General features: G+C 45.2%; 1 protein-coding gene across 1 annotated transcript in view; it reads right to left on the reverse strand.

Annotated features, from left to right (window-relative positions):
- Positions 1–24,370, reverse strand: part of CACNA2D3 (calcium voltage-gated channel auxiliary subunit alpha2delta 3) — a 961,034-nt gene that overhangs the window by 115,606 nt on the left and 821,058 nt on the right.

A 24,370-nucleotide genomic window follows, 5' to 3' on the forward strand; every position in this document is an offset into this window, starting at 1 on the left:
GCAGAGTAAATGACAATTATAAATGTTTCCTCCATTTGGGTTCTAATTACTTGACTGGATTGATGTTGAAAAGAATTAGCAGGGTTGTGGAATGGAATAATAATTTTCTTTTCACCCCTGAGGTAATCTGGAAGCATTTTTCCAGACTTCATCTGAAGAAACCTATATTCCCTCGGCTTTCCCAGGCTGCCGGAGCTAGCATCAAATAGTTTTTGTCAGATCATTTTATGCGCACAAAGCTCTTCAAATAATATTATTTCAATAAAGTTTTCAAGCCAATACATTTTTAGAGTCAATTCCCACCCTTTCAACCTTTCAGAAGAAAACATTTAAGCCTCGGGCTTCATTGTATTTTAATCAGGGCTGCACAAATCAATGTCCTTTAAAAAATTATAAGCTTCCAAGTTATAGCTCCCTAGTTAATAATTTCTTATTAGGTCACCACCTAATAACAGTTACTAAAGAGACCATAACCAAATTGGGGGTCAAGTTTCTAAACATTTCTAAACCAATAATAGAACAGCCACATATAGTTGCCAAACATCTCTGAGTTCGATGTTTATGACTGTATTTAATATAAAATAGCGCTAAAATCTCCACGTGGTCAGTCCGCAGAGCTGGAGGGATGCCTGCAAACCCTCTGACTGTCAGGTTCATGTTACAGGGCACGGAGATGGAGAAGAACTTGCCCAAGCACACCCAGCTCCCTGGAGGGACCTGAGTCCCCTGTGGAGCTCCCAAACTCAAATTCCCTCCAGAGCTGACAGGGAACTGTGGTGAACTGAACACCACCCTGTGCCGCAGTCTCCAGGGAGCTGCAGAGCTCAGCTTGGCCCAACTGGTACCTTGTGGAACACGAGACTCAATATATAGACAGTTCATTTGAAAAACTGACAGCACTCGAATAGGATTGCCAGATAAAGGGGTTTTTTGCTGACACAAGATATTGCTCTGTTGCCCAGGCTGGAGTGCAGTGGCACGATCATGGCTCACTGCAGCCTCAACCTCCCAGGCTCAGGCAATTATCCCACAATAGTCTCCCGAGTAGCTAGGACTACAGGCATGTGCCACCATGCCTCGTTGATTTTTGTGTTTTTTGTAGAGACAGGGTTTTGCCATGTTGCCCAGGCTGGTCTCAAACTCCTGGGTTCAAGCAATCCTCCCGCCTTGGCCTCCCAAAGTGCTGAGATTACAAATGTGAGCCACCATGCCAGGCAGATAAAATATTTTTGGTTTACTAATCTGGCAACTCTAGGCTGGGGGGTCACAGAGAACATCCCCAGGCAATGACCTGGGGTGATACTCTGTTGCATACTTAGCCCTGAGAGAATTGAGACTGTTTGCATCCTGCAGCTGAACTGTTAGGACTGGGGACCAAGGCCACCTCCATCAACATGACTTTCATGACTTTGCTATTAGTTCCAGAAAATTCTTGCCCAGAAAGATAATAACTATTGCTTTACTCAGGAGAGGTCCCACTCCCAACCAGATCCCCACACTGGAAGACCTGCCCAGACTCCAAAATGCTGTAAATATCCACCCTGGCTTCCTCTTTCTGAGACACTTCTAAGACGATCAAGGTTGTATTCTCCCTTACTGCTGTAGGGAATAAACTAACTTTGACCTAAAAATTCTCCTTAAAAATATAGAGGTGGGGTCTTGCTCTGTCACCCAGGCTGGAGTGCAGTGGCACAATCATAACTCACTGCAGCCTCCAACTCCTGGGCTCAGGCAGTCCTCTCCTGCCTCAGCCTCCGGAGTAGCTGGGATTATAGGCTGGAGCCACCACACCCATCCAATACATAGAATATTCTTTTGGTTTTCTTGTTAGCAGTTAAACCTGCTTCTTCATAGCATTTATCAATATTTGACATTAAATGACATTTTATATTATTTATTTATTGTGTTTCATCCCCATCCAACTAGAGGTTGAGGCTCTTTGTTTACTGCTGTATTCCCTGTACCTAGAGAAGCTCCCAGCACAGGCAGGCACTTGTGAACACACATGGGGTGGCTGAATGCGATGTGGATGGAGATATCAATTATTCTCAGGGAGTTTGCTCTCTCCAGAGATCTACCTCTGCCATCCATGTGGTTTGGACTCTGTCCCAAGAGCAACAGAGAGCAATGAAAAGCTTCTCAGCAGCGGAGGGAAGGATGTGAGACACAAATGGATTTGTGCTTTGGAAAAATCTACAGAGGAAGTTGCTGGGATGCACGGTTTGTGTCTGGGGGACTGTGTAGGGGTCATGCGTGCTCATCCTACCAGGTGAGAGATGACAGATGGAATTGCATGGAGCAATGGGCACCAGGGATGGAGAAGTGTGATCTTGTTTCTAACCCCTCCTGACTGGGTGAAGCCTGGAACCCCTGAGTTTGCCAAAGACTCATCAGTCGCATCTGAATCTGGCCAGATACAGCACTTCCCCACTGGCCCTTCCTAACACACACACCAGACCTCAAGGCTCTGTCATTTTAGTTTGATAAATTTGAACATGCTTTTGCTTCCAAGTAAATTATTTAATGAAACAAAATTCTCTGCTTACCAGATATGTCTCTGAATTACCTAAGACTTATTCCACGATGAAAATTATTTTATGGTTGGGTGTGGTGGCTCACACCTGTAATCCCAGCTCTTTAGGAGGCTGAGATGGGAGGATTGCTTGAAGCCAGGAGTTGAAGACCAGCCTGAGCAACAGAGTGAGACCCCGTCTCTACAAAAAATTTTAAAAAATTAGCTGGGTGCAGCAGCGTACACCTAGAGTCTAAGTTCCGCAGGAAGATCACCTGAGCCCACGAGTTTCAGGCTGCATTGAGCTATGATTGTGCCACTGAACTCCAGCCTGGGGGACAGAAACCCTGTCTCTAAAAAAAAAAAGAAAATTATTTTATAACTTGATTCATAGGAATTATATCACATAGTAATCACAGCAGTAGTAATAATCATAATTAATCCCATTTATGAAGCCCTCTAGTATGTGCCAGGTGTCTGCTAGAAGCTTAAAAAACTTTATTGCTAATCCTAGTAACACCCTGCAAACTTGATATTGGAGAAGAGCAAGGGTCATAGAAGAAAGTTATGGGCCTCAAGTCTCCTACTAAGAAGTTACCTTCACCCCTGTTTTCAACCTATACAGCAAAGGCAAAGAGGTTTCCATAACTGTAAGACGTAGTGTGCTCTCGGTGTTCTTTTCTGTCAGATAAAATGCAAACTGGAGGTGTCAGGGTAAGTCATTTGCTACCTAAACACTCTAGAATATTTGTACCAATTAATGCATCTAAATATTCAAATGGGTTCCGTCTTCCCCTAGGTAATGATGACTGATTTGCTTAGGTGATTAGGTCATTAGCTTAAGATTACTCTGAGAATGAATTACCTAATCTGGAGGTAGAGTTAAAGAACTCTCCACTAAAGAGGCAGGGTCTGTAGGATGAGCAGAAATTTATGACAGCCTAAGACCAGTTGAAGAGGGAGGAGGGGAGAAAGTATTTTTGGCTGTGCACAAAATCCTAGGTTGGTAATGAGTTTGAAAAGACTGAGAATGTTAAAACCATGTGGCCCATGCAAGTTAGGAAGCTGCATTTCCTGGCCTTTAAAAGACAAAGACAGGAAGGTTAAAACAAAAACTGGTGATTATTCTGGGGATAGCCTGACACAGCAAAATTGTCCCCTTGGTGGTGGGTCAACAAGACCATCACTTTCTTTTCCCGGAATCTCCAATTCATTGAACATGGAAAGGATGACTACACCAGGAAGAGCCAAGGGAAGACCATGCACTTACAAGTCTGCTCATGCAGCAAGGCAGCCTGGCAAGGCAAGCAATTGGGCTTGGTTCCCTCTGGCCAGGGAGATACCCACTTCAAAGTGAAACACCTGGGTGGCAGATGTGATCAGCTGCAGCAGACCTGGCCCAAGGCAGATCCTCCCAGAAGAGGTGATTATGAGCAGGGAGGGGAGGGAGAAGGAGACAGGGAAACATTAAGGAGGGGCGGACGGCACTCTGGAGAAAGGCACTTTTTTCCCTCTCATTTCCTGGAATGTCAGGACTTTAGAATATGTGGGAGTCAGCCCTGGAGTGGAGAACACCAATTTTTTCCCTTCATCAGGCAGATGGTGAGGCTGGAAAAGCCATCTTCTGTTGTTAAGCAACTGCTCCTTGACTCTCACCGGGTTTCGTGAGCAGGCTGAGCTGGTCAGGTCTCCCGAGGGTGGGCTGCGAGGTGGGGCTGGCACTTTCCCGTCTGATTTGGCAGGCCAAGTCTAACTCCTTCTCTGCAGGGCCAATACCCAAAAGAGCCCCCTCAGTAGACAGAGGCCTCAGGGGAGAGCCAGGCTGTCTGATCTCAGTGTTCCTCAATTGACACATTTCTCCATTCCACCAATATTCTGTTGGGACTCAGAGAATGATATCCCAAAGACTGGAGCTTTGACATGCTGAAAGACCTTAGAAGCTGCCTCAGGATCAAGGTTCCTCTAGCTTAGTCTTGTTTCTCCTCTTATCCTAAGTGCAGGGAGGGACTCTCTTTGGAATATCCTCATCTGACCAAGAGAGCTTTTTTTTTTTTTTTTTTCCAAAAGAAATGCAATTGTCTTAACCCCCTGCCCTAGAAATCTCATCAAATAACCAGGAAAGATCAATGACCAGAGAAGAGAGTGGGAGTCATCACCAGCCCAGAAGGACTTTTCATCTATTCTTCTGAGAAAAGCTCCAAGAGATTAGTTGGGGGACATTATCTGCATAATAAGACAACCTTTGTCCCTGTGCAGCTCTGCCCCTCACCTTCCCTAATGTCCGCCCCCTCCTCCAGGGTGGGCCTCCATCTCCCCTGTCCCCTGTGAAAAATGTATATACAATATGTAAGCTTCTGTACCCCACTGGGTTATTGGGTAATCATTCTCCTGCCACTCCCCATGTTAGGTATGTTCGAATACATTTTGTATGTCTTTTCTCCTACTAATCTGTCTTTTGTTAGTTGATTTTCAGCAAACCTTCAGAGGGTGATGGGGAAGTTTTCTCTTCACCTCCCATATTCCCTAAGCATAGCTGGTGCCCAGTAAGCATTCAATACAAGCTAGATGAGTAAATAAATGAGCAAATGCACTGTGGTCCAGACACGAGGAGGTTAATCGGCGCCTCTCGTGCTCTCTCTGAGGAGTAAGTCTGAAACCCAGTTGTTCTTCTTTCCGGAGATTCCTGGCACCCCCTGGCTCTTCTCCATTCCCTCAGCTAAAGCATTCTTTAGGCCTCAGGGAAGGGAGGACGCACAGGAATCCAGAGAACAAAGAAGCAGATTCTGGATTTTTGACTCTCAAAAGCTGAGGCCTGGGGAATCTCAGGGCAGGAAGAAAAACAGGGGAACCGCCTGGGCCAGTTTGTCCTCTCTGCACCCTGTCTTCTCCACACCCTACCTCCAGCCCTCTGAATGAGCTGCTCAGGAAAGATGATTTGGACTGGAAAGGGAAGAGAATCAAAGAGAATCCGAGGGGCTGGTAGACCGCGACAGAAAGATGTGAACCATGATGTTCGGGCAGGCATCTGCCTTCCTACCTTGGGTCTAACTCTGGCAACTCCCAGAGCAGTGAGGAGTACTCTGCACCACACAGTCCTTTTTCTCCTACTGCTGGGAAGAATCTGAGAGCATCCCTGCTCTAAGTCCTGCTACTGCCAGAAAGGAGACAGTCTCCCAGAGGCCACAGACAGACAACTCAGCGGGGAAGTGTTCCCTGCTCCCGCAGGCTCTTCAGAGTGAGGCCCAGGGAGCTGCCGACTGACTCGAAGGTGACCTTCCCTTGGAATGAGGAGGCCATAGCACTGACCTGTGCCTGGACTGATGACAGAAGACCAGATGCGACTGGGTGACTCAGGAAATGCCTGCATGATGACATGATTAAATAACCCCCTCTCTCTTCGGCCTCAGGTAAACCCTGGGAACAGGCAGAGAGACACTGAATTCACGGAAAATTCTTGCCTACTAGGATAATGAAGACTTCTGATGGAAATGAGGTTGAATTCAAATAAAACTGCATTGATGGCATTCCTGAAATCTGTGGACTGAAATCTGTGGCCTCTGCTTATTCATGACACAAGAACATAAACAATGGAGCACTTAGCAAAAGGGGGTGACCTCAAGAGGACTCAGACTCCAAGTCCCATGCCTTTCCTCAGGTCTGTTTGGGGCTGATCCTGGAAGAGAACCTGGGGCTGATCCTGGAAGAGAACCTAGGGCTGTGCGCACTGAGTTCCAGTGCACCCCCTCACCCACTCCCAGTGATTCCCACAGCCTGTCAAGCTGGTAGAGGCAGGAGCCCGAGGCTGCCCCAAGTGTTCACAGGCAAGGTCCCCCAGCACAATGGCTTAATCCTCACCTCCTTCCCAGCTCCTGGGGAACTGGACCTTTTAGCACGGACAAAAGTCTTTAAAATGGAAAGAATCGTGGATGTCCCAGTATTGCAAGAAGTGGCTTTGAGAGAATAAGGTCTTCTGAGGCCCTATTGTAATGACTGGTACTTCTCCTCTACGGACAGCATGGGCCATCTGACCACCAAGCGCGAGGGCTTCGGCTGTGTCCCATGATCTTGGCCCAGTGCTATCTGTACTGAGGGTGGGGAATTTCATGAGTCTCACTTCTATACGTAAGAAGCCATAGTGTTACCGGGCCCCACCACTTTAGCAGTTTCTTAGTTACTATCTGTGTCTGCTTCCTTCCCAGATTGGAAAATTTCAAACAAACTTAGGTCTGAGTCCTGCCTGTTTCATGTACATGCAGCATGCCTTCAGAGTCGGTTTTCTCATCTGCGCAATGGGAACAGGAGTCATGCACACCTTATCGGTTTGTGCCTTAAATGAGCTAATGTATGTCATGAGCCTAGCACAGTGCCAGGCACATAGTAAATATTCAATAAATGTCACCCATACATACACATAGCAAAGGTATGTACTTTCAATACATGCATTATTTAATCCATATCCTGGTTTCCTCCCCTGTAGCTGAGTCAGTCATTTTCCAAGACTGGAGAATGACTCCTGCTCAACAATCCCTCCACTAATCAGACTCCATGTCACCTTCAGGAACATTAGGCTTCAAATCCCTGTGAAAAGTTTCCTCCTTTGTTGCTAGAAGGCAAGTAAGCCAGACCTAGTGTCATCTCAACCACCCAGAACATTCCCAACTCTGCTGAATTTGTAAAACATCCAAAGAGCACGTGGAATCCTCATAGATAGATATTGTCATTGTTCCTCTGTTCTACAGCTGAGGGCATGGAGGTTTTGGAGTGGCTGGGCTGGAAAACAGATGATAGAGGTTTCCCACCTGGAAGCTGGGGGGAACTATGCAGGCACCAGAATTTGAACCCAGATCTGACTTCAGAATGGAAGCAGAAAATAAATAACTATAATGAATGAGCCAAAGGAAGTCACCTAAAATTACTTCAAAAAATATGCATTTAATGACCCTGCCCCTATAGAAAAGACTGACATTCCATCTGCTTAATGAGATTGGTAAGTCTATGTTTTCTCGTAAGTTTTTGCCTCATGTTTTATTTTTTCTTTCCCACATCTGTGAACTGATCTGTTTCTGAGAGCCCAAAAAGAGCTCCTAAGATGCTCATCACATCTTCCAGAGCCTCCAGACCCTTCATGTTTGCGGCCTCACTCTGAAGAAATAAGACAACTGGCGAGGCTCCTGGGAAACTAGGTGAGGCCCCAAAGAGATAAGAGCACTGGGGGGCTTAGTTTCTAGGAAACCTGTGCCCACAGGGGTGCTGCAGAGTGCAAAGCCAACATCCTTTGTCTCTAAGAAGGCGGTTACAGAGGGAAGAAATAGTATAGAACCCACAGGGGTGCAGGAGGCAGTTTATAAACACAGCTGGCCAGCCAGGCCCAGTGGCTCACATGTGTAATCCCAGCACTTTGGGAGGCTGAGGCGGGCAGATCTTGAGGCCATGAGTTTGTGACCAGCTGGCCAACATGGTGAAATGCCATCTCTACTAAAAAGACAAAAATTAGCTGGGTATCGTGGCGGGTGCCTGTAGTCCTGGCTACTTGGGAGGCTGAGGCAGGAGAATCACTTGAACCTGGGGTGGGGAGGTTGCAGTGAGCCGAGATCGCGTCACTGCACTCCAGCCTGGGTAATGGAGTGAGACTCTGTCTCCAAAAATTAAAATAACAACCATGGCTGGTCCTAAGAAGACAGAAAATAGAATGACTGAGGGCCCGCTCTGGGCCAGGGACCCACCCTATGTTATCTTACTTAACTCTTCAGCCATCCTGCAAGGGAGAAGATGTTTTCTCCGTTAAAGAAAAGGTACAGGGTGGTTCAGTGACTTAACCAGGGCTGTGCAGTTGCTAGGACTTTTTGGAGCTGGGACTGCAGCCATGCAAGCCTGACTCAGAGCCAGCCGCCCTGTGGCTCCCAGGCTCTCCTGTGGTTCTCAGTGGGGCTGTGTCACCCCCTAGGGGTCTGTTCTGGAAGTCTGTAGAGATGCTTCAAAGTTCACAGTAACTGAAGTCCTACAACTCACAGAACAGCAGCCCCCCACCCCAACTGCCCCCGGGCCCCGCACCAAAGAACAGTTCCATGTCCCTAATGGTATCGATTGCTTGGAACTCTGTTTTACATCCAAATACAAAGTATGTCTTGCACATGGAATTTTCTAGAAACATTACTATAGTGCTGTGAGAGAGAGAGATGGGTCTTCTTTATCTTGTCTGCGGCTTGGCTATTACAGAGCTATCTGGCAGGATTTGTGGGTGAGATGTCTACACAGTGGCCACTGCATTGACAGATTTTGCACCAAAGTGCAGCACAAACATCTAGCTACTTTATTCTGTATTATCTTGTAGTTATGCCCCAAAATTTATGTATTACAATATATATTTTCCTATTATAAACAACTCTCAACTAGTTCTTGATATTATAGTTGGAGCGTTCTGTAGATTTTTTTGGCAGCATATAGGAAAACAAGTAACATTTTCTATGAATTTCATTTGGAGATAGTAAAGGGGATATTACAAATGATTATTTAAAAGGAGCCTTGGGTGTGAGAAGACTCAGGACTGTCCTGGCTTCAGTTTCCCCTCTGCCACTGAGCCCAGTGAGTATCCTCTTTATTTTCCCTCTCACCCCATCTTGTCTGTGGCTCTCCTCTCCTGCTCTTGCCTTGAAAGCACAGACTTGGCTCAGGCAAACCTCACATGTCACCATGCTTCCACTGTGCGTCCCTTCCCGTTTATTTTGGCCCCAATCAAGGTGCAAGATATTGGTATCTGAGGCTCAGCTCAACTGATGGATTTCCCATCTCGCAGCTGAGCAGTAAAAGAACGGGCTCCTTTCGTGAGCAGAGAACCCGGGTCCTAGATAAGGAAAACTCTTGAGGCTGCCCTGCCACAGCCTGGAGCTGTGCAGGTCCACTCTCCTGTTGGCACGTTTTCTTTGATCAAGCAGCACTGTCTTTGAATTGCTGGTAGGCTGGGAAACAGGAGGAAGCATTGCAAACTGCTTCTTCTTGCACAAAGCATCCTAATTATAATTATTGTCAGCATTATATCGCTGCCTTGCAAGATGAAGAGGGAAGGAAGGAACACTGCAACTTCACAGCATATAACACAGGTTCCCTAAAATGAGGAGGGGGTTGCAAAGAGTAAAAGAGCAAGGAACAGAGCCCTCAGTAGATTAAAAAGGGGCCTTTGTAGTGGTTGCATCTGTACATTAAAATAAATCTCTCCCAGCACTAAAATAACATCTACATTCATTTGGGCCAGTGCCACATTCAGCATTTAAGAAATTTGACAAAACATTGCTTGAGCATGTTGAAGTTTGCCAGCTCAGAACAAAACAAGAAAGCCACCTTGGCTGTATCGAAATAGTTCTCCCAGTTCCCTACTTTTCACTTATGACTCCCATTTTCCAGCTGCACTTGAAAGAAAAAGACTTTGCCCTTTTTTCAGGTGCCAACCACTTAGCGTGGCCCTGAAATACACAGCAAATTGCCATTGGAGGTGGTAGACTTCAAGAGGAATCTTTTTCTTTTCCCCTAAAGGAAACTACTAGAGACTCTGCATGCCTGATGAAGCCTTTAAGAGCTAGAGAAACATTATTTGGGGTGGCCCTTAGGTAGACTAGACATGAATAATGCCTCATAAAAATAATTACTTCTACCCAGAGAATAGCATGCCAGATGAGCTTGGCAGGGGCCCAGTTTTCATAAAGAATCAGGCAAAAAAAAGTCTTCCATCTAGGAGCCTAAGGAGGCATCTATCTGTGGAAGAGACCACAGTCACTTCTGTGGAGCGTGCCCCCGCAAAACCAGTTCTGAATTTTTCTGAGGCCCTGACCAACAATGTTGGGAGGTTTTTCAGGCTACTGTTTGCAACACAATTAGGCCTGAAATAAGTGACCAGTGCGCTTGAGAATGTTGATAATGTACCCTGATTCCAGTGCTGCCCCTTGGGTATGGCATCAATGGGTAGATGTACACAAGTTCAGAGCTGGGATGGTGGAGTGGGCCGTTGAACCCAATCTGCTTATTTCATAAACCAATAATGAGTGATCCAAAGAGGCTAGCAACTTGCCTGACGTGATTCATAGGTGGCTCAAACTAATTTGAACTCCAGCTGAGCTGGAATAATAGACAGCTGTTACTTTTGCCAGCTGAGCATGCATGTCCCCTTTTTTCAGCAGCAGAGACTCTCCCTCCTTATCCACACCCACACCATTTCCTTTGGGGAGCTGTCATGACTCCAATTCTAGTCCATGTGGTTTGGGTAGGCTTAACCCTCCACCCGCTAGGCATAGGGATGCATCCTATGCTCCTGTGCCAAAGTGACAGGCACTGACCTAAACTATACCAAGGAGAACAAGCCCCAGGACATTGAACTAAAACTTTTAGGAAAGAGGAGGTTTCTTTCCATTGAGTTTGTCAATCTGCTCAGATGAATACTGGGGGCACTGGATGAGGAAGGTCTGCTTAAGAACAGGGCTGCCACAAAGAAAAGTAAAACAAGAGACTCAGAAACTTGGTGATTTCAGCTGAGCCCCCGATCCAACTGTACCTGAAGCCAGTTATAACTATGGACTGTTTAGTTACAAGAGACAATGTATTTCCAACCATCCCCAAATAATCAAATAATCAACTTCCTTTAATTTACTGATTTTGCTTAAGCCAATTTGAGTCTGGTGGTTGTTGCCTGCACTAAACAGCTCCTGACAGATGCAACTGTAGTCCAGGTTGGTAGGAGATGAGGAAATTATCTTCATGTATAGAGATCCATCACATAAGCACCTCCACGCAGACAGTCAAATACAATAGCTGACAACAGCATGGGCATGAAGGGCAAATCTGTGACATGAATGGTGCCCTTCCCTACTTTATGTCAAGAGTCTCTCATGAAGCCTAGTATTCCTTCCAAGGAGCCTCATCATCCTTCCAGCATAGCGTGCCTGGCAACCATGACCATCATCCAGTTGTACCAAGTTAGCTGATCATGCAGAGGTGCTCATGGTGAAACCACTGCAGGAAGATGCTACCTTTGCCCATACTAGTTGAATGTACATAGGCCCCTGAACTGCTCTTAGTAACCAAGTTCTGGACAATGAAGAAGGCAAACACATATATGTCCATGAAGGGCCTAGTTGCTAACCTCTTGAGAGTATTTTAATTTCTTTCTAATGACAATTATCAAGAATCTTCCAGTTTTTACTGAGGTAGGGTGTGAGATGATACAGTGAGAGAATTACTCATCTGGATGGGCTCTCAAGAGGTCACCTGGAATGGACCTTGGTTTCGCAGCCACACATACTTTCCCAGGCAAAAGTTTCCTAACTCACTCCCCTGTCAAGACAACCAGGGGAAAGTGGGCTGGGTGTGAGAGGAGAAGTAGAAATAGAATGTCATTGTAATTTGAGGTCATAGGAAGGTCGAGAGCACTTGATGGGTGATATTCAACTGGACATCACCACCTCCTTCTTAGAAGGTCTGCCCTGTATTGAAGGAGAGAGGCCAAGACTGCATTTCCTGGAATCTCCCCCATGTGTGGTTCCAGATTAGCGTTTGCCAGTAAAGAGCTGGTGCTAGATTTAGAAGGAAGCAAAGAGACAGAGGCCATGTTGCTCTGGAGGCAGTTGCAGGCAAATCTGTTGGCAAATGTGAGGTTTGAAGCAGCTCCCAAGTGAGTGCTAGAGAACCATTTACATGGATGCTTCCTGACCCACATCCCCAAACATTGCAATGATTATAAAAGCTTCTAGTTCCCTTAGGGCTAGCATCCAAGCCCTTCATATTTGTAATACATAGGGTAACTTCTGTTCCCAAGACCGAGTTCTGACTGATAGAGTCAGGACCTCTTATTTTCATGGGGTATAGCCAGAGCAAAAATTTCCTGTGCATGCTACTAAGTCTCCACTATCTCCATACTATAATCAGGCCTATCCCCAGGGCACCAGGCCACTGTGGGGACATCTAGCACTCAAAATTTTGTGGATATATGCTGTTAACCCACAGACTCAACAGTATAGGTTCTCCTGCAGGTACACAGGAGAATGCTTCAGTGCCTCCTGAGAAGTCCTATCCTGCACTGGCAGATGCCAGCTGAGATCACCTGGAATCCTGGTATTCTTTTTCTTTCTCCCTGCTCAGCAAGCCCTAACTACAGCCTCTTATATACCTTGTTTTCTGTCTCTTAGGTTTGCATTAGCACGGCTTGGAAGATTATTCCACCTTTTCCTCTGTTTCTTGGTCTACTGAAAAAGTTAAGAGGCAGCATAGAGTAAAGGTGGGCTCAGAATTAGAATCCAGTGATTCCCACTTACCAGCTGTGGAAGGGACTTAGGCAAGTTACTTAACCTGCCTCTGCGCAGTCTTTAAGATTATGATGATGAAAATTAGATCAAGCAGTGTGTCTGGGACACAGTAAGAGCTCAATAATTGTTAGTTTTGGTACTATAGTATTTTCCTAGAATGGAAGATCACTTTCATTACAGGGTTCCAGAAAAGATTAATGATGACCCAATTACTTGTCTAAGGCTCTCCGGCTAATTCTAATCATCTTAAATGCACTATGGTCACAGGCAGATTAATTTTTCACAATGCTTAACTATTTTTATTGATACAGTGTTACAATTACAGATAAAGATCATTCACACTACAGCTCCATGCCTTAAGAGTACTCTCAGTCAGGGACTAAATGGTCTCATGATTTTTTTTTTTTTTTTTTTAATAAACCACATCTACTTCCAAAGTTGTATGTCTTACCTTTCATTCTTCCATGATTTCAGGTGTTTAAGAAAGGATTGGATTCTTTTCATCCAGTGGAGAAGAGAGCAAAGCAACGTGCTTTTCCGAGGTTGGGCAAAATGCTAGCTCCCCCCAGGTTTGCAGCCAGCTCCCATGAAAGGACAGCTCTCCTGTCATTATTTGGCATTTTGGAACAAGACCTTGGTGAAAGTAAACGTGCTCTTCTTCGTTAAGTCAAACTTTTGGTTTTTCTTATCCACTGGAAGGGCTGTTTCTAAGAGGCTTTCTCTTCTTTCCTGCTGGTAATGGCCCTCACATCCCCTCTCCTTTCATTTTCTTCCCCTCTCTATATTCTCTTCATCCAACAAATACTGACTGAGGATCTCTGTGCTGGGGACACAGTGAAGGATGTGACAGCTCAGGTGTTCCCTGGGCTAAAATCTCTGAAGGCACACAGATATTATGCAACCAATAGCCATTGTGGTGGTCTGAAGACATGTACAGGATGGTACAGGAGTATAAGAGGGGACACTCAACCAAGTCCTGGGGACTGGGGGAGAAATGGTTTTTAATCTGCAGCCTGAAGCTAGGGGTGGAGGTAAGCATTAACAGGCAAAGTGAGAGGCAGGGAAAGAACGTGAGAAGCTAAGACACTGATGTGGAATTCCATAGAACTGAGAGGCTTTCAGTACAGGCACATCAATGCATACTGCTTTTTATTTCTTTAGAAGCTTCCACTTCTATTTATGGCATCCTAGAACCAAGGAAATGTGATAATGAGGCAGGGTACCCATTTTCCTGCTGTTTGGAAAGAGCTGGGCGAATAAGTGTGGCAAAGAACTCTTGTGAAGAGCAGGAGCCAGGACAGATGTCAGGCCTCCTCCTTTATTCCAATGAGGATGGCCCCCGCCATCCACCACCCTACCTACACCTGGCATTACCCCAGCTTTGCTGCACTGCCCACTGACTACCTGGCAGAAGTAACTTCTCGCATGCTGCAAACCCTGCCTGGTCCCTGCCTGACTCCCAACATACAATGTCCCAGGACACCTATAATCTTGAGAAAAGGAAGGCTGCCTATAGACACCTAATGCGGTAGTGATAGGGAACCATTATCAAACCTGCACTTGGTGGGGCTGGGGACTGACTGCACTGGATAAGCTTGAGATTCCATTGGGTGGGCTGAGAGGCACTGACACTAAAGTTTGAAGAACTTACATAACTTGCCCCAAGTTACAGTGCTAATAAGTGGGAGGGAATGGAACTAAGTCCAGACCTCCTCAAAGTCTGTATTTCCTACGGGTAGGCACCTAAAAGACATTGTTCTTGCTCTGGAGACATTCATTGGCACCTAGGGAAAAAGAGATACATGCCTGGACTGGATACAGGAGAGAGAGGTCAAAAAAGAGATGGCATTTGAAGACAGGGACAACTGGCCCTACTTGGCCACTTTCAAGGCCAAGATACTACAGAGTAAGGCTTGGAGAGCCAGATCACCTGGCAATAGTAATCACTGCCACAGACAGACTGGAGGGCACAATACTAGCAGGTATCAAAACCATGTATTCTGCTGCACATGCCACAGATACCAACTTATATATTCCTGAAAAAGTGCTAATGTTCAGATGAGGGAGGGAGGAGGGGCTGAACTGGGAAAATGAATACCTGCATGCTGACTGATGGGAATTTCTAACCTTCCTTTCCCTGCCCAGCTCTCAGATGCTGACAAACAAGCTTATAGCCCCCAAACAAGCCCTAAAATTACTGTCATCTTCCCCATTCTCCAGTTTGGCTAAGTTTTCATTGATTCACCCAACAGTAAAATCTATTTGTGAAGAAACTTTCAATCTGCATTTTAGTGCCTCACTCTTAAAAGTGAACTAGGCTACAGATATTTGGGGAGAGCCTTCACCTTGAAAAAAGAAAGAAAAACTAACAGACAAATAAATGAGTTAGTGTTACAGCAGAGACAGCACACACACACACACACACACACACACACACACACACACACACCCAGCTCTAACTACAGTCAATATATTCAGAGATAAAAGAAGTTATTGTGTCTTTGAAACAGGAAAAGGCTGCTATACAAAATAACTCTGGGAGGCTGGGCGTGGTGGCTCACGCCTGTAATCCCAGCACTTTGGGAGGCTGAGGCAGGCGGATCACGAGGTCAGGAGATCGAGACCATCCTGGCTAACACGGTGAAACCCCGTCTCTACTAAAAATACAAAAAAACTAGCTGGACAGGGTGGTGGGCGCCCGTAGTCCCAGCTACTCAGGAGGCTGAGGCAGGAGAATGGCGTGAACCCAGGAGGCAGAGCTTGCAGTGAGCCGAGATCGCACCACTGCACTCCAGCTTGGGCGACAGAGCGAGATTCCGTCTCAAATAAATAAATAAATAAAAATTCTGGGAAATTTAAAATAAAACAGTCAAAATATACAAATGAATTTAAAAGTAGAAAGATACATGTTGGGAAAAGAAAACCTGGCAGATAATAAAACAAAAAGACCTAAAAAATAATCTAAGAAAATTTCCTAGAACTGAAGGATACGCACTTCTAAAGCAAAAGAGTTCGTAGGTCCTCAGCACAGTGAATGAAGTGAACTCATAGCATCTTGGCATAATGAACATGCAGAAAGCTTCTAGGGTGGAAGCTGGGCAAACCTGTTCCTACCAAAGGATGTGGAAATGGTATGACATCAGACTTCCTAAACAACACAAGAAGTCAAAAGAAAACGGAGCAATGCCTTCAAAATTCAAAATGATTTTCAGCCAGGAATTCTATGTCCAGTCAAATGGTTAGGAAATGAAGGCATGGAATCAAGACCTTTTCAGAGTTACAAGGTCGGAGGAAATTTTACCACCCTTTCTTAGTAAACTACAGGAAAATGTTCATCACCTAAATGAGAAATTAAGTCAAAAAAGGCAGGCATGAGGGTTTAGGAGAAATGGGGAGATGAGAGAGAAAAATAGGGAAGTGAAGTCTTAGGTGCCTGCATGCCCAGCAGACCTAGAGAGCTATTAGTCCGGACTGAAATAGGATGACGGAGAGAGGGAGTTCTCACCAAAGCAAGATGAAATAGGCAGAAATACCAAACATTTAGAAAATAGTAATAACACATATTTGAGACATCTGATGAAACACATGGGGGAAAAATTTAAGATGAGTAGAAGGAAAAGTGAGCAATAAGAATTCAAGAGGATTTTCTAATCCAGGGAAAAATATCATAAAAAAGAAAACACATACCATGCTATTAACACAATAGAGAATGTACATAGAGTGTCCTAACAATATATTCACTGACTAATTAATTAAGAACAATGAAATGGGCATACAGTCATGTTGGTGGAATAGGAAGAGGGCAGGATGAGCCGGTGTAAAAAGTCCAAAGCACCATGTATTAAAGGAAGTAAATACACGTCCAAAATTAACTAAAAAAAACAGCAATCTTAACTTGCCAGCGAGAAATAGAGACACGAAGAGAGTTGGAAGTGGTGGCCTCTAGGAAGTGAGAATAGGGGTTGGGAATGATGGATCAGGGCATGATTTTTTTCTTTTTTAAAAAACATTGTTATTATTCTCATTTTTTTTTTTTTTTTTTTTTTTTTTACGGAGATAGCATGTTGCTATTGCCCAGGCTGGAGTGAAGTAGCATGATCATAGTCCACTGTAGCCTCGAACTCCTGGGTTCAAATGATCCTCTTGCCTCAACCTCCCTAGCAGCTGGGACTACAGGCACCTGCTACCACACATGGTTAATTTTGAGTTTTTACTTTATTATTATTTTTGAGATGGAGTGTCGCTCTGTCGCCAAGGTTGGAGTGCAGTGGCACAATCTCAGCTCAGTGCAACCTCCGCCTCCTGGGTCCAAGTGATTCTCCTGCCTCAGCCTCCCGAGTAGCTGGGACTACAGGCACCCACCACCACACCCAGCTAATTTTTTGTATTTTTAGTAGAGATGGGGTTTCACTGTGTTAGCCAGGATGGTCTCAATCTCCTGACCTCGTGATCCACCCGCCTCGGCCTTCCAAAGTGCTGGGATTACAGATGTGAGCCACCATGCCTGGCCTAAATTTTTTATTTTTTTAGAGATGGAGCCTCACTATGTTGCCTAGGCTGGTCTCAAACGCCTGTCCTCAAATGATCCTTCTAGCTCAGTCTCCCAAGCTGCTGGGATTATAGGCGTGAACCACTATGCCTGGCTCCTGCTTTTTTTCTTTTTAAAACATCTTTAACACCACTTAAGTTTTAGAAACTGCATTCATATATTACTTTGCTATAAAACCAAGTTACTTAGAAATAGAGATGCATTAAGAGGAGCATATAATCAGCAGATTCAAGGTCCCAGCATCAAGATTCAGGCCTAAAACTATTTCCCTCTTCACTTATTTCTCCCTGTGCCCAAATCAGAAGGTGTGCATGCACTCGTGGAGGCTGCTGCCACTGTGGGAGGGGATGGCAGAACTCAGGGGAGAGGTCAGCCCCTACTTCTTGAGCCAGCGTCTGAATCTTGGAGCTCTGACTGCCTGTTCAGAAGGTGAGTCAGCCATGCTGGGACCTTCAAGGGACCATGGCTGATATGAAAAGCACTGACACACCTGTGCAGAGATACACGGTTGTATCATTGCCCTGTTGCAGAAATCATTCTGCAGATGCTCTGGGATGCCATGGCTAAGGTAACAAAGGATTGCCAGGCTCTAGCCAACACTTGCTTCGTAAACCCTATTTGAAGTTCCTACATGACTGAGGACGCATTTTTGCAAGAAGGAAACTGATCCCAAGAATACCACTTGTGATGATCTCTGGATGGAATGATTTTCAAATAAATCAAGTAGGTTTACTGAAAGGCAGCTGTCTTTGCCATTTCACCAGGGTGAAGTTTATCCCATGGTGAGCAGTTTCCATTTTTACCACAGCCGAGACAGGTGCAAACAGAGCTGCAGAACTGTGTGGCAGGGAGGAGGCCAGTGCATGTCCCTGAAGCCTCTCCCCAGACCCAAGGGACTCACCCTAGCCTTTGACTTAATGTCCCTTCCTCTAGAGGTCAAAGACATCCATGCGAACCCTCGTGGTAAGAATTCTACCAAGATCCCATTAGCAGGAAGAAATTATTACTTTAATAAAACTTAAACTTGTAACATCCCACAAACCATTAAATATTATGGGTTGTCTTGTCACAAAAGACAATGAAAACAATATGGGGCATTGTGAGGGGAGCAATGATAGATACTGAAAAACCCAAATGTCGTTAAGATTTTATTTACTGCTCACCCACATAATCCTGGCATTATAAAAACGATGAACAATGAATGGAGGGGGAAGAAAACGACAGATGAAACTGGAGTCTTAAAGGCCCATCCCTGGGCCAATAAGTAGTTTGAAAATAGTGTCCGTCAGGATCCATATGTTTTCTGCATGTGTAAGAATACTCTCACACAGGGGGCTTACTTCATAACTGAGATTCTTTTTCATTTAATTCAGTCATATTAGATTATAGGGCTGATTATGATCATATCCACAAATCAGTATTTTAACAGAGTTTCCATGGAAACACTATATGCCCCTGTTTTTTTACTTTATGGACAAGGCTTTGCCTGTTTAACAACTTGAACAAGTTTGACGAGGACTACATGTTTTGTTTAAGTTACATTAACTGGGGCCAATATTTCCTAATTGCATTACCAGGAGAAACATTCACGGCATTACTCGTACCATGGAAAACCAACCTCCCCTAGTCCAGTGTTCGATTTGCTTTAATCACTGGAGAACAGGAAACATACCAGGATTGCCTTGTCTTATCAAGTTTTAAATGTGTTAACTGGTTTTAAATCTATGAAATAATCTCCTTTATTAAATGACAAAGTTAGTCTTGTTAAGAGGATCGGCATTTATGGCTATTTCCATTTATTTTTCAAGATGCAAATGTACAGATACCTTTGGCTCCCTGCTAGGGAGGTGAACTCATTGTTCATAAACATAGGCCCTTTTTTGCATATGGGTTTCAGAAAAATTCCACCAAAAAAGCCCCCTTCCCCTGCAAAACCTGCAAAAATAAACTGAATAATATCAAGCACAGAATAAATGCAAAAGGAATGTCCAGAGTACAAAGACTTTTCATACAACAGCCTTTTGTTTGTTTGTTTGTTTCTTTTTGGTCCTTTTAGGCATTCACACCCAGAAAACTAGTGATGTTTACTTCCACTAGTGACAGTTTGGGAGTAGCTGGTAGCAAGGTTTTTTAAAATGCTGCATTATATAAAGACAAGGGGAGAGGGCTTTACGGACTGGTGTCAGAGTTCACCCTGACAGCAAATAAAACATATGGCCCAAAGCTCTGTGAGATGTCTGTGCCTGAAATGTTGGTGGAGCTTAATAAAATATCAGTGAGGAATAGTTTAATTTTACAGCATTAGGCACTGAGGCAGTAATTTGAGTGGGATGAGCTGTATTTTAATACATCAAAGTATACTATACTACAGGGAAGTTGAATATATTTTTAGAAGACAGTTGCTCCCTATTCAGAATTACTTGACTCAAAAACCTTCCTTTCTCAAGGATAAGTAGAAAATAGTTGCAGTCTCCCAAGAGCTACCCATCTACTTTTAAAACTGTGCACATATCTCAAAAGTTAGTTAATCTGTCTCCAGACAAATGCTTCTTACTGGGAGTGTGGGGCTGTGGCCTGAGACTGATCACCAATGTGGTGAGTGTGTGGTTTTTTCCTGACCATAGAAGACTGAGCTGTCCAGTGGGAAGGCTGTAAGGTCAGCTCCACCTTCTCCATCTTCCACCCCTCTTTTTGAGATGCTCATCTGCTCACATGGGAGTCCTAGAGGCATCCTGTCCTCTGCATTATGACCTAGAATTCCAGCATGGAAAGGGAATGGTCATTCCACTTCCACTTTCTTCCAGGGCATGCTCTAGCTTCAGACTCTGGATGCTCTAAAGCAAGCATGTCCAGAGGCTTTTGTTCATGTGGTTGTCCAAACAATCATGTGGGCCGAGGGGCAGGAGCAGGCCCACAAAATGCCATGCTTCTCCCGCTACTGGTCTATAGATCAAAGAGAGTTCTCTCCTTCCTGCCCAGCAATGAAGAGAGGATGGGCCTGCAGGGGCGGCTTCTGAATAGGGAAACAGCCATGACAAATGTGTCCCAGATCTGACTGATAGCTCCGTTCTGGGGGATGGACTAGATTATTGCTAACTCTCTGCACAAAATGCCTTGCTTTCCCCACCTCCGGCCCCAGCACACTTTGCCCAATCCCTGGCCACAGCAGACAGACAGCAGGCTGCCCTCTTTTCCCTGTGGCTCTGCCTCCCTGAAGAAATGGGCAGCGGGAACCTACAAAGGTGAATGTCTTGGCCCTTCTTTTGCTTTTCTCCACATGCCAGGGGAAGGGACTGGGAAGAATAAGATGAGATAAAAACGCAGAGTAGTTCAAAGGCTTTAAAGTCAGGCAGATGAGGGTTCAAGTCCCGGCTCTGCCCCTTAGAAATTGGGTCTCAGGCAAGTGAGTCAGTCTCACCAAGTTTCAATTTTCTCTTTAGTAAGATGTAGAAGATAATAGTTCCTACCCTGGAGTGATGGAGAAACAACATGATCATTTCCAGGTAAAGCACCCTGTGTCTGAGAACTTCTGGAATGTTGTAAGAGTTTCAGATGTTGGATTCAGCCTTGAGAATTTAAGGATGCACTGTGTCCAACAAATTGGATTTCTAGACAGAGGAAAAGCTAACCAAATAATAAGCTGCTAAATAGCAGTGCCTCATTATCCCAAATGGAGAGGTAGCATCACAGTTTCCTCTTGGTCCCAGTTTGCTGTCTAATGTGTGCTACCCTTTTCAGATCAACTTCCTCTGGACTAAGCACTTCATTTCTGCAGGCCAATGCACATGCTCTCCTGGGACAGCTTCAGCGGGACAGCATGTCCGCTGCCCATGGCACACTAATGGGGATTGCCCACATGCCCAAACTCAACCCTGACTTTTCTAGAATCATATTTCTAAGGCAAGCCATGGGTTTCCTCTGCAAATGCACAGACCATAACAAATTTTTCAACATGCTCTCAAATTTCGTGTTTTACTTGAAAGACGTTTTAAAAAATAAAAACTTATTTTTATCACTGTAGAAAAATTACCATGGTCACAGGACAAGGAGAAGACACTGAGTCTACATCAAGATGCAGAATTTGGGGGTGGCGGTAACTAAGAGGGCTTGGTCAATAGCTTCCCAGAGAATGATTCAAATTCTCCCTTCAGCAAAATGACACTTGGCTTTGTATTATATACTTCAGGGGCATTTGGGCTAGTCAAACTTGCAAATGGAAAGGATCTACACTACAGGAACACCAACTAGGATTATGTTAGCATGGTGCCACCAGTTGGCTATCTAATACTGTCTGCTTCAAGCACTGGACTAGAAAGGATTCTGAGGCCATGGATGGCCCCAGGGGCTGCTGAGCAAGGCTGCTATGAGGCCACAAAGCAGGTAGTTGCAGGGCATAAACACTCATTTGCCACTTCTGGTCTGCTGGAGAGTCTGCATCTGCACTAACATATACACAAACTCACAGCAGGAAATGTTATGTCCCATCCAGGCAGTATCGGAGCCCCAGCAGGGCTGGTTCTTCCTTGACTGCACTGGACCCACGCACTGATGTGGTGAGAATGCATCTCTTCCATTCTGCTGCCCCTCAGACACATACAGAAAGGATTTGCCCACAACTGCAAACGCCACACCAAAGCTCAGGATCTGAGAAACGTGTACGGGGGTTTCATAACGCTTGTGAAATCAACATCCTCTTTACCTCCTCCGAGAAGCGTACTGAAGACAGCAAGGGGCATTTCTCTGGTTATGGTCAGATGGTGGAGCTGCCAGAGAATACCACCTCTGAATGACAATGCCTCCCAAAGCACAATGCAGGGTGCATTTCAGGGCTCTAATCCTAACCTCAACAGCAGACAGCGGCAGTCTTGAGAAAGTGTGTTTGTGTGAGACAAGGTTTTCTTTCTTTTCTTTTCTTTTCTTTTCTTTTTTTTTTGAGATGGAGCCTTGCTCTGTCGCCCAGGCTGGAGTGCAGTGGCGCGATCTCGGCTCACTGCAAGCTCCGCCTCCCGGGTTCATGCCATTCTCCTGCCTCAGCCTCCCGTGTAGCTGGGACTACAGGCGCCCACCACCACGCCCGGATAATTTTTTGTATGTTTTAGTAGAGACGGGGTTTCACTGTGTTAGCCAGGATGGTCTCGATCTCCTGACCTTGTGATCTGCCTGCCACGGCCTCCCAAAGTGCTGGGATTACAGGCGTGAGCCACCGCGCCCTGCCAAGGTTTTCCATATTAATAACAAAGTGACTGGCAGATGAGGTGGGGGACAGCAAGCAGTCTCTCACCCCTTCTCCAGCACCTGCTTGCCCAAGCTCCTTCCTCACCCTCTGTGCTGTGACCATGCCCACCTTCTGCTAGTCCCTAAGGTGCTGTGCCATCTCACTGGCCTCTCAGCGTAACACATGCCATGCCTTTACCTAGAATGGCCCTCGTCTCTTCCCCTCTCTGTGGTAAATTCTCGCTCATACTTCAGATTTCAGCCTGGTTATAACATCCATTGGGATGCCTGCCCTCACTGCTCAGGCTGAATTGCCAGACTGCATTCTCTTATGGAACCATGTACCTCTTTTTCCTTGCACTTTTTTAATGGCTGTACTTTGTCATATACAGTTGACCCTTGCACAACATGAGTTTGAACTGCACATGTCCACCAATACACAGATTGGAAAATACATATTTACGGAACGTGAAACCTGGACACTTGGAAGGTTGACTTTTCCTACAAGCGGGTTCTACAGGGCCAGCTGCAGGACTGGTGCAAGCACAGATTTTGGTATATGCAGGGGTGCCGAAGCCAATCCCCCTCATATACCGAGGGGCGACTCTATTTGCATAGCAGTATAATGAATTTCTGTCCCCTTCCTACACTGTAGTGGCCATCTGGACTGTAGGTCCATTCATTGAGCTGTGTCCTATTTTGATGCCCATGATACTTCCAAACACAGAGGTTTGCAGGTAGGGAACACTCAGTAGATACTTCTTTCATAAAGAAAGAATACACACAAAGAGCTCCAGAATGAGAGTCCTTTGAGCACACCTTATTTTTAAGTAAGGGTGTTTTCACCTTCAGGAGAAGTGGAAAGCACCAAAAATAGAGAAACACCAGTCTGTAAGGGGTGAACACGGGCACTGCTCATGCTCAGCAAATCTAACCACCTTAGCACCTCCTCACACACAGCGGCACTCAGCTGCCTTTCCAGATGCCTTCGTGGTGGGAGCAACTGGAGGCCATGGATAGGAACTTATAAACATCAGCCGTAGCAGTGAGAGCGTACATGGAGTTTATTTTCTCCTCAGCCCTCATTAGAATCACAAATGAAATGTTGACAACACATGAAGGAGCTTGCTTGTTGAACACAATGTTTCCACTCCTATCAACCTCAAAACTCTGATAGTCATGCTTCATGATGAAAGCTAAGCAGCCCTGGGGAGATGACTACACGCTTTCTCTAATTATGCAAGGATGGGAAAGAGGGCCTCCTACCAGCGACGGGCTGACTGGAGACAAGGTCCACAGGGAAGCCTTAAAAAATCACAGCACGAGCATGCAGTAGGTAGCCCAATATGAGACTTTTGAATTAAAAGAAAAGATGAGAACATCACTATTGCCCCAGAAGGGGAAGGTGCCCATTATAAACCTGAGTGGAGGCTGCAGCAAAGTCAAGGCAGGGCCTTTATTTTGCTAACAAACATCCCACATGAAAGTGGTAGTTGCATGATACTAACAACCAACTTTCCTCTGTTTGTGGAGCGATTTTGATGACAAGCAGAGATATATAGAGCACAAATTCACCGAGATTGCACTTGATTCTAGGCGCACACACAAACGCTTTATAATACGAAAAGATGGGGAGCTCTGTCCACAGGAAGAAGACTCCTTTGCATTTAACTTGCCTGTTTTTGTGCCAAGCAGATTAGTTCAAGCAGATACAATCTAAGTACCTAGTTGATACCTATAGACACAATAATAGAAGATACCAGCTAATGTGTATTACTATGTGCGAAAGGTTTTATTTTTTTGCTATGA

This window comes from Hylobates moloch, unplaced genomic scaffold (genome assembly GCF_009828535.3).
Source record: "Hylobates moloch isolate HMO894 unplaced genomic scaffold, HMol_V3 SCAFFOLD_8, whole genome shotgun sequence".
Classification (NCBI taxonomy): Eukaryota; Metazoa; Chordata; class Mammalia; order Primates; family Hylobatidae; genus Hylobates; species Hylobates moloch.